Genomic DNA, 10,682 nt, shown 5'->3' with positions numbered 1-10,682 from the left:
GATTAGACATCTCATTCTCTCTGAAACTATATCATTTTTCAGATATTCCTTACAGTGTTTTATTCACATAGATTTCCTTAAGATACAGATTTTTTTTTCTTCTTTTAAATTGGCTCTGAGATGGCCAATGTCCAATCTAATTATGTGATAATAAGTGTTAATGACAGTATTATCAGATGATAACTGGGCTTCATTAATGTGTCTCATTATGATTCTGTCTCTTGTGGGAGGTTGTGGAGGAAGGACCTTGGGTGTTCCAGATTATTTCTGAACATAACGATTATAGATCCATAGCCAGGGGGAAAATGTATCAGTAACATCCTAAAACATTTTTTCTAAAATTTTCACTATATATCTTCAAAAAAAAAAAAAAGGAAAGGAAAAGAAAAACAAAGTCCTGACTTGGTAAATAATGTGTAAGATCATCTGAATAGCAATTGTTGATATATTTTGGAAGAAGTAGGCAGGAGTTAATGTACAAAATGCCATCAGCTTGATTATCCATACTCAGCTTTAAATTGTTTAGACAGAGGAAACACATATAAAGAGTTTGTGAATTTTTAATTGGGTTCAAGTATACTAATATTAATACTCAGAGGGGTATTATCAAGTTATTACTCAATTCTGTTTTAATTATTTATTCATCTAGTCACTTCTTGTAGCCTGTATTTGAAATAAGTGTGTGTGTGTGTGTGTGTGTGTGTGTTAAGCACATATTGGGTTAATAGCTAAATAGCTGTAAAAAATTTTGAGCTAAAACATTATGTTTTTACCTATGACTAGTAATCTGCCTTTAATATAATCTAAATTTTTAAAAATATGTGGGACATATCTGCCCCACATTTGTAAAACTAAAGAGGCTTGAAAAATAATGCTTTAATATGCAAACAGAATACTTTGGGGAGAAATGAACCTTGTTGAATAGTGACTATAACTAAAACATCGAAGATGTCACAAGGGCTCCACCTTAAATAAGATGTTACATGCAATGTGTCATTATATTTTAAAATTAATCACTAAAAAATAGAGACGTGTTTGAGGTTTATATTTGTTTTTATGAGTGTATGTGTTTGTTTTCTTATTTCTAGTGAAATATTTAAATCAGGCTTGAACATTCTTAGGACCCAGGGAACAATAGTAATCAAGACCCATATAATATATGTTTCAATATTGAAAAGTTACAAGTCATATTAAAATGATAAGTGAAGTTTGCTTTATTCTCACACTTTGACAAATATACCTTCCTCATAAAGGCCAGGCTTAAATTTTAGGATTCCTAGGTCCTCAAAGTCCAGCACCTGAATATGGGGATGGAGAGAGGTGGCCTCCTGCCATTCTCCCATAAGAGGCCTTATTGCACACATTGGGAATTGTAGTTGACCTGTCCAAGCTTAGTCTACCACTGTGCCTCTTGCAAACAACTTCCCATTACCCTGATGGCCTCTCTGACATATAAGTAACATGTGGTTCACATGAAAGACAGAGCTGAAGAACTCCGAGCCCTAGAAGCAGGCTCAGAGCCTTTGGAGGATGGGATTCTAGGTCTCTATGTACCTCAGCATTAACTAAAATGTAGGAGTAAAGTGGATGCCATCAACTACAACTGACCCCATTGCCTTGGCCTTGTGAATTCCTTGACCTATGGAGAGGAGCATGGTAGGGAACGGGAGAGCCCTCTGAAGCCCAGGGTCCAGGGCAAGCCATTCTCTGGCTCAAGTTTATGGCATTACTTTCTTAAATATATATTATTGTTACTGGTTTGTTACCATGGAATGATTTCAAATTAATATAGCTATATTGAAAGTATAATGGGCTACAGAACAGAGGGATCATGTTTTAGCTTATATTCAATGGGAAAAATGACTCTTCTTATAAAAGTATTTAAATCTAGAAACTCCCTTCTCTATTCATGAAAGGACACTGAATTAATGCCATGCTGGAAAATAAATGTAGTGTAGTGATCAGAAAAAAGGACAAATGAAGTCAGAAAGCAATAAGGAAGGAAAGAAAGAGTTCAAACTCCCAGTGACCTTTTCGGAGGTAAATAAAAATTTCCATAGAAATCAGAAGCTAAAGAATAGATATTTTAAAATACACTTAGAAGTGCATGTGAAATAACTAAAATTTAGTGAAAATATTTTGAATGAAAAGAGGACCTCATAGGATACAAGAAAATTATGTGTCCAAGGAAAGTATTGCTTGGCCAAATGTCATTTCATTAAGCACTCTGATTAATACCACTTTTTTAGCTAGCAGAGAGCTAGAGAGTGCTATCAGAAGGCCCAGTGTAGCATTTATATTTCATTATATGTAATTTTGCTGGTCAATTATATAGTTTTCAGTTCAAAATACAGGTTCATTGATATCTGCCTAGATACGTTTTATCTATTCACAAATATATAAATTCTGAATTAAAGAAATAAAACCTCTCCCATCTAGTGTAGTAATTTAAAATTTGGATCAGATGGTCATTATATGTCTATTGCCATTAAGATTCTCATGCAAGATTTATCGCAATAAGGTAGATTGCCTAGATGTAAATAAATCTCAATGAACATTACTTATGGTTGTGTGTCCTTCCTGTTACCCCAACAATGTACCATAGAAGTAGATGTTAGGGCTTCATATAGACAATTTATAGAAATGTAAATTGCTAGTTTTATATTCAATCCATTTCTAAATATGATATATTTTAGATAAACATTTACTTTCTGTCCAAGTAGAACATTTCTCCCAGGCAAGGGAGATGACTTCCTATCAAGATTTGCATGTACCGAAAAACAGTTTCTATATTTTTGTTATCAAGATATTCTTAACTCCGTGTAAAATATTTCTAGAAAAAAAATGAAGAAATTAAGCTTAGATAATTATCATGTATAGGGATGAAATCCCTTAAGACTCACTAGTAACTTCATAAATCTTTCCTCTTTTGGCAGGAAAAAAAAAGCCTACAATAAAAAAATAAATAAGGATGCCTGGGTGGCTCATTTGGTTAAGCATCTGCCTTTGGCTCAGGTCATGATCCCAGAGTCCTGGGATCAAGCCCCACAAGAGCCCCGAGTCTGACTCCTTGCTCAGCGGGTAGCCTGCGTCTCTCTCTGCCTGCCACTATCCCCTTCTTATGCTCTCTCTTATGCTCTCTTTCTCTCTGACAAATAAATAAATAAAATCTTTAAAAAAAGTAAATAAAGTTGAGAGTTCCTCTTCGTCTCAAGAAAGTCACACAAAATATCATTATTAAGACATATTTTCATTATTAAAATATGTGGAATGTATGATGCTTAGAACTCCCTTGTGAGATATTTTAAGAACTTAGCTGCTTAATGGTTAATGTTATTATTAGACAGAAGCCACCTTAAGAGATAAAAAAAAAAAAGATGTCAACACTGCCCAGGGTTTTTGATTCCTGAAAAGTTACAAATGTGCAGAGAACATATACTTTTGCAGCAAATTAAAGGTTGTGGGCAAAAACCAGGGTTATCTGCTCCCCAAAGGTGGAGTATCTGAAATTTCTCATAGTTATGAGAAAGGAAAGTCTCACCAAAAGAAAGAGAGAGAGAGAAAAGTTGAAGTCAATGTGTTAAAATTAATGTTAATTATGAGTACAGAAATCAGTATTTCGATTAATTTTTTTAATCTCTTGGTTTCTTAAAATGTACACATTGTTAATTATTTAAAAATAACAAAGAAAAGAGAAGTTATCTTTGCCTTTGACAGGTACTTCATATAACTTGTTGATAAAGACATAGGAAGTCAATGCAGAAAGACTCTAAAACTCCATCAAATTCTGAGCACAGAGCATGGGGTCATAGTGTGGAGAGCTGGCTGGAGCTGTGCAGGTTACAAGTATGGTTAGTGAGAAGAATCCTTAGTAATTCTCCTCTAGTCAACTAAACTATCAGCCACCACATTCAGCCAATGAAGACAGTTGAATTCCTCCTTCTGGGGTTTCAAAATCACTTACAGGTAAAGAAACTTGGTCCTGCTTGCCTGCTTGCCCCCTCCTCTCTCCATCACCCTTATCGACAGTGTTGTTAGATGTGATAATAGATGAAATGGTTCTAAAAAGTTCATGAACCGTCCAGGGTTCTAGCCATCCCTTTATGAAGGAAAAACTAATTTTTTAAAAGATTTTATTTTTTTGTTGGAGAGAAAGAGCACAGAGGGGTGGGGGAAGAGCAGAGGGAGAGGGACAAGCAGAGTCTGGGCTGCTCTCAGGGCTCCAGATTCCAGGAGGGGGCCAGGGCTCTATCCCAGGACCCTGAGATCATGACCTGAGCTGAAATCAGGAGTTGGTAGCTCAGCCGACTGAGGCACCCAGGAGCCCCAGAAGGAAAAATTAATTAGTTAAAGGATAGCTAATCATAAGAACCCTGTTTTGACTTCTGCATGGGAATTATATTACATGTTAGTAACTCTTTGTTAATGTGGGAGAATGACTCTTTATGACTTGAAATTAACGTACCCATATTTCTATAAAAATGTTATGACCTTTAGCAGCATGGTATGATCAAAGGTATTTTAAAGTTATTTGGGTTAAAAAAAAAAAAAGACACAAGGGCTTTTCAGAGTTTTAGATCAGGTATCTGGTTCAAAATGTTTATTTCCATTATCCAGGCACAAAATGAAAAACAATCAATTGAGACACAAGCCTTCCTTTGGAAAAAAAAATTAAACACACAATCACATATACTCACACACCTGACTTTCTACATTTTTTTCTTTCAGAAATAAATATCTCAAGAATAAAATTGTAGGCAGAATGAGACGTGTTAAGTAAGAAAAAACTCAAAAATTGTGGCATTAATTTGAAGCTGCTTATTATTCTGACAAAGCCAAAATGTGATTACTGTTTTAAACCAGTAATTTTAATTTTTAGCATTTAAAACAAAAGGGGGAAAAAGGCCATGTCTGTTCTACTGTCCTGGAATTTGGCAGTACAACAACATAATCATTGAAAACATGCCAAGCATATAGAACAGGGGTTGGGTAGTTAATATTTTTCTGAGAACAAAAATTGAAAAAGATACAAAACCAGCTTTTAAATGATTTCTGTTGTTCCAATTTCTGAGCTGAAATGTAAAGAGCTAAAATATAAACCTTATATTTACTATAAAGTGTATTTTCGTATATATAAGAAATATGTATATGAATGTATGCACATATGTGTGTGTATATATATCTATAGTTGCAGATTTCAGGAATTTTGGTGTTCTCAATTTAAAAGAAAATAAAAATGCAAGTTATAGAGACAGACATTTTAGTATTTTGCTTTATGGTAATTTCCTGCTAGGAATGGTGAAATGTGTTTTTGTAAGATTAACTTACTTAAAATACCATATTGCTCTTCATCATGGTAATTGTGTGGTTGTCACAAAAACAAAATAGAGACTACAGTAATGGTATATTTCAACCCTTACAAAATTTCAAATATTTTCATTAAAGGCAAAAATGGCCAAAACTGTTATGACTGCAACTTTCTAAATATTCTATAGTATAAAATATGTAGTATAATAAGGTTTGTAGTACTAAAGGATCACTATCCAGAGTGGGAAAGGAGAAAGTGTGGCAAAAGGACAAATGGATCTAATTTCAGTCTTTCTTATGTGTGTAGTAAAACATTTGTCGTTTTTCAAAGAGTGGTCTGCTTTTGCCCTCAGCTCCTGGCGGCGGGGCAGGTAATCTATGTCATAGCTGATTGGAGTATTATACGATATCTGAGCATCTTAGATTTCACCAAGAATAATAATTAATACTGACCCCATTTATATGGGCATCCAAACTTATTTTCTACTTAGAATTTTAACACCTCCTTTTTTTTTAATAATACAGATTTTCTTCACATTTCAGAAATGCAGTTTTGATATCCATTGTTATCAGTTAAATAGCTTGAAAGTATCCACTTAATATACGTCAGGAATCTCTACCATTTAAAACTTTTGCCATGCTGAAAATAATTTTACTACACAATCTGAAAAAATAACAGTGTCAAGAATTTGTATAATATCACGGTTTTGTCTGGCAACTGCTAGAAGATGATGGAGTTGAACACCCTGTCATTTCTGCAATCTAGAAGGGATATACTGCACGGTAGTTAATATCTTGGAATACAGAATTATACTACCTGCATTTGGAAGCATGCTATCCCACTTTCCAGAGGGAATATTTGAGAAAATTACTTAATTCATGGGCCTAAGTTTTGGCCATAACACCTCACACATTTGCTGTGAAGTGAGGTACCTAAAAGCTAACATATTGATGTTCTTAAAAGAGGTACTCAATAAATATTATTATTATTATTATTTAGGGTTAAAAATTTATATTATGCAATTAATATTACATATGGGTATCTGATATGGAAAATGGAAAAATGAACAAACAGTAAAACAAAACAAAACAAAAACCTTAGTTTTTTTCTGTAAATATATTTGACTATTCCTAAAGTAAAAGACTGTTAAGCAAAAAGTTATGTTTTTGATTTATTATATCCCACAAGGAGACATGGCAAATAACTCTCACATTAAACAGAGGTCTTGCCTGCACATTTCAAGAGTCAATTTTTCAAGCAATAATCTGTGTCTATTTCTCACTGGTCTGGAGGGGTCTTATCACAAGATATTCTATTATAGTCTATGTTTACTTCCCTTCCTCTCTACACAGCTAAAAGAGACATCACCGGAACAGAATTAAAAAAAAAAGAAATATCTCACAATACAGAAATCACATAAATATTTTAAGTAAAATATTTTAAAATATTATTTTAAATATTTAGTCATCAATAAAGACATGGATTTGTATTTCAGCACCAAAACATAATAAATCGGTATCACTGCTCAAGTAAATGTATTATAGAAGTCTTGGGATCTAGCTTTGCGCAGTGGCAGTATCGTAGCCAATGAGGTTTATCCGAGGCGCGATTATTGCTAATAGAAGTCTTGGGATCTATATCTGTTGGAGAAAATATAAGGCCATTGAAGAGATTTTATTATATAACCAATCTGAAGCACTTAAAAATTTACTTGCTTTACAGAAATGCTCAATGACTTCCTGTAACTATTTTTATGATCACCACAAAAGTTATGGTAAAATGCAGATGTGTTTCTTAAAGGAATAATAAATTAGATAGCTGTCATCAGTAGTAGTATTTTTCAATGAAATAAATTTTGGTTTCAACTGTACAATACAATTCAATCACCACCAAATTCTTTATCTTGGTAATTTAAGAGATAAAATGAAATTGTATTATAATAAATTATTGGTTCCAATTCTTTACGCATTCACGTTCTTTGCCATGAGACTTTACAGTCCCTTTAGTGACTTAGAGATTCAAGTGAACTCCCTTTTACTCAACTTTTGGATCAGTCACATGACTTGCTAAGGCCAATAAAAGGGAAGCAGCTGACTCAAGTAGAGCTTTGAAATGTGCTTATGAATTTGGGTGTGCCCACTTCAGCTTCTATCATCACCCTTAGAAAAGCATGCCCACCCTGACTAACCTGAGTTCACAGGAAAATGACAAGATACATATATAACACTGAACATTAGTTATAAAAATAATTTAAAACATTAAATAATAAAGAATCAAAAATATATATATTAAAATATATATAGAATATACATAGAACGACGCTTGTCAAACTGGAGGGAGAAGAAAAAATACCTCAACTGACCAGAAACTTGTGAAAAATAAATGTCTATTGTTTTATGCCATTGAGATTTTAAAATAATTTTCTTATGCAGTTTGACTAATATAGTAGTTAACAGTAACATTTAACAGTTAATATTCCATATATATGTATATGTATATATATACATATACATATATATCTCCCTTATACTGCCAATGCAAATCTTCACAAATGTAAACCTATTTGTTAAAAAAAAAAACATACATGGCTCTGAAATTATAACATTTGTTTGACATTTATTCCTTCAAACAGACATGTTAATATGAAAATATAAAATGAAATAAAAATTTAAAATTACCTCTCGAATCTGCTAATCTTAAAATTTGGACACACACACACACACAAACACAGCACCTCCAAAGCCTCCCTAAAGCAGTGACATTTATCAGAACACAAATATCACTAAAAGAGATATGAAGAAGTTCCTGATTTAATTATCTCTGCTCGAGATTGTTTCAAACTTTTATAGAATTACTGGCTTTAGTAAAAATTGGGTGAATATAGAGATTCAATGAAATTTCCCAAGGCAAGAGTTGAGAACCACATGCTTATTCCTTCTTCTTTCTATATCACATAAACTAAAAATATATATATTTGAGAGAAAAAGGGGTATTATATAAATAGATATGACTTAATGTCATTTTGTCTTTTAAATGCATGCAGTGTCAAATTTCCATGTCACCTTTTTTTAACATTTTATTTTCAAATATTTATATTTTGCTTTATATTCTTAAAAAGCTTGTTTATAAGATTTCATAAGAATATAGATGGCTATAATTTAAAAAATCATCAAGTAAATTAGACATTATCTAGTATAAAAATATCAGTGCAGAAATATTAAACAAGACTAGAATTTTTTAAATTCCTTAATATTATAGTTTGAAAACAAAACATGGCTGCCTGTTCTGCATGGTAAAATTACTGAGTTTCTTTAATAGGATCCTCACCTGAGGTAGCATGAAGATTAGAATCAATCTATTCCCCAAATTTGATTCAATCCCAATGTTTATATTCAGACAAATATGAGAAAAAAAAAAAGTCAAAAGGACTTTGGTAAGCTGAATAATGCACACCCCCTGCCAAAAGATATCCACCTCTTAATCTCTGGAACCTTATGGTACATGGCACAAGGAATTAAGGTTGAAGATAAAATTAAGATTGCTAATCAACTAGCTTTAAAATAGGGAGATTATCCTGGATTATCTGGATGGGTACAGTGTGTTTACAAGGGTTCTCAAAAGATGGAGGAGGAAGCCAGGACAGTCAGTATCAGAAGAATGCAATGTGAGAAAGAATTGACCGGCCATCGTTGGCTTTCATGATGGGAGTAGACCATGGCCCATAGAATTCATCTGGCAGGTCTAGACTGAGGCTGAGAAAACTTGAAATAGCTGCCTCTCCTTCTTCTATGATGTTCCTTTTCTTCCCCTGTGGGACCTGGGGGAGAGCCCATATATTCCTACCCATTAGACTGGAGGTTGGAAGGTACTGAGAATGGAGAGGTGTTTGTTTAATTTTCTAAGGGTGAAATTATACTGTAAAGTGGTTGCAACCCGCAGCTGATTCTATGGTAGGAGAGCCCATGTGTGCTCAGTCCCAGAGGGAAAGAATCAGTAGCAAGCCTGCAGCAGCCAGAAGACAAATCGCCCAACCCAGTTTTGCCATTACCTTATATACGATCACATTTTCACAGATATCAACAACGAAGACAGCAGGGAGGTGACTAGACTCAGATGACCTTCTCAGAGTGCCATGAAATAATGCCTAAGGATCTTTTCCAATAGGAAGAGGGAAAGAAGAGCAAGTGGGTGGATGTGTGGGTGGGAGGATGAATTTCATTGTGGGTTTATTGAACACAAATACATTTGAAACCAGAATTCTGCATGTAGTTAGACCTGGAGACCTTGAGTTTTTTGCTACTATAAAATATGGGTGAAATAAATTTGGTAAAGGAAAATTAAAGTTGCATTTTTGTACGAATGAGACTTATAAACCATAACATTTATATGTTTATTATGTTAAAAATATAAAGTAACCATAATTACTCTAATACATTTATGAATTAAGTAAATATTATAATTTTTTAAGTTTGATAATTTGCTAAAATAAAATATCAAAGAGTAACCATGTTTGAAAGAGAAAAACTGAGTAAAAGAATTTTTCATATTTTTAGGAATAATACATTATAGTTATCTATTGACTTACCACCTACTATATATTTTAAACAATATTTTTAATTCTTTGTTGTGCTGATTAATGAAGGGTTATGTCATCTAAATGGAGCACTAGAGAATCAGAAATTCCTGAGAGAGCAGAACAGTAAAATAATGGGTAAAATTCAATAAATATCCTTCCTAAGTCAATGCTTGTAATTTCAGGAAAGTAAAGAACAAAAGGAAACTGAAAACTAAAGTTGTATGAAGGTTTGATGCTCTATCTGCAATAGAGAACGATCTCCCAGAAATCAAGGAATATGTTATTTGTAGCTGCATAAGGAAGGGCAAATAGGTACTGAGTTCATTTCAAATGAGACAAATTGAAACCCAGAGTTCCACCTAAAGATGGGACCCCTGAGAAGTCATTGCAAAGGTAAATACAACATAGGCCTAATAAAAAAGAGGATACCAAAAAAGTATGAGTATCTTATTTTCAGCATTTCAGAACTTTAAATCACTCACAGAGGCTTAGAGAGAAATATATTCTCCAGAAGTTCTTGGTGTCCTCAAGGTGAAAAATTTACATTAGAGGATATTGATGCAGGACTTTTGGACTGATAGAGTGAAGAGCCCAGCAGACCTTCTCCCCAGCAAAACAACTATTCATTATTTATTTATCTAAAATACATTGATTTAGGGGCGCCTGGGTGGCTCAGTTGGTTAAGCGACTGCCTTCGGCTCAGGTCATGATCCTGGGGTCCCGGGATCGAGTCCCGCATCGGGCTCCCTGCTCAGCGGGGAGTCTGCTTCTCCCTCTGACCCTCTTCCCTCTCGTGCT

The 10,682-nt window shown here is 33.8% G+C and overlaps 1 pseudogene; it reads left to right on the top strand.

The window, feature by feature from the left end:
* The first annotated feature begins 6,866 nt into the window (after positions 1-6,866).
* On the top strand, positions 6,867-7,016 carry LOC112820542 (U4 spliceosomal RNA; annotated as a pseudogene).
* Positions 7,017-10,682: the final 3,666 nt, after the last annotated feature.

The sequence above is a fragment of the Callorhinus ursinus genome, unplaced genomic scaffold (genome assembly GCF_003265705.2).
Source record: "Callorhinus ursinus isolate GAN/ISIS: 27379988/994484 unplaced genomic scaffold, GSC_fseal_2.0 scaffold3, whole genome shotgun sequence".
NCBI lineage: Eukaryota > Metazoa > Chordata > Mammalia > Carnivora > Otariidae > Callorhinus > Callorhinus ursinus.
The sequence above is the reverse complement of the archived record's forward strand: the minus strand, read 5'-3'. Positions and strand labels throughout refer to the sequence as shown.